The sequence below is a fragment of the Triticum aestivum genome, chromosome 2D (assembly GCF_018294505.1).
Source record: "Triticum aestivum cultivar Chinese Spring chromosome 2D, IWGSC CS RefSeq v2.1, whole genome shotgun sequence".
Lineage (NCBI taxonomy): Eukaryota > Viridiplantae > Streptophyta > Magnoliopsida > Poales > Poaceae > Triticum > Triticum aestivum.
In genome coordinates this window covers 120,459,733-120,460,653 of record NC_057799.1, presented here as the reverse complement: position 1 = coordinate 120,460,653, position 921 = coordinate 120,459,733, and positions in this window count along the sequence as shown.

The following is a 921-nucleotide window of genomic DNA, read 5'->3' as shown; positions in this document are numbered from 1 at the left end:
AGTCCCGGTTGGTCTGGCCAACCGCGACTAAAGGTCTAACCTTTAATCCCGGTTGGTCTGGCCAACCGCGACTAAAGGCCTTCGGGCCAGCCTGAAGACCTTTAGTCCCGGTTGGCCAGGCCAACCGGGACTAAAGCCCCTCCCGTCCGCCAGCTCGCGCTGGGCCCAGATAGTTGGTCGCGGGTCTCCTCCCGAACCGCGACTAAAGACCCCTTTGGTCGCGGTTCGATTATTTTGGGGACTAATGGGGGCGTATGGAAGCCTATTTTTCTACTAGTGGTGGCCATTGCCCCCTCTAATGCCCCGGATTCGATGCGCCAGGTGTCTTCCAGTTATTCGTCGTTGTTACCATGTCATTTGCTTGCGTGTTGCATTTTGCCATGTCATCATCTGCATTGCATCATCATGTTTTTCAAAACTTACATCCGGTCCTTTTCCGCGTTGTCCGTTTCGCGATCCGACACTCCCACACGCGCCCGTCGCCCCTCTCAGACCTTGTTTCGTGAACGGGAGAAAAACATTCTCGGAATGGCCCGAGATTTTCCAAGTGGCCTTGGTATATCACCAGCAGACCGCCCGTCAAATTTCGTTCCATTTGGAGGTCGTTTGATGCCCCAACGGTTAACCGCGTCCCCCGAAAGCCCCTCTTGTCTTGCAGCCCAACACCACTCCAAATCAGCCACTAGCCCATCCAAACCCCCTCCATGCTCTCGGTCGTTCGATCACGATCGTGTGGGCGAAAACCGCTTCCCATTTGGACACTCCTAACTCCCTCTACCTATATAAACACCTCCCCCTCCGAAATTTGCGTCCAAACCCTAGCCATCTTCAACCTCCGCCGCCGGACACGTCCGGATTCCACCGGACGAGTCTCCGCCGCCGCCCGTAGCCAGTGGCGCGCGGCCGCCCACCGCCCGCGGC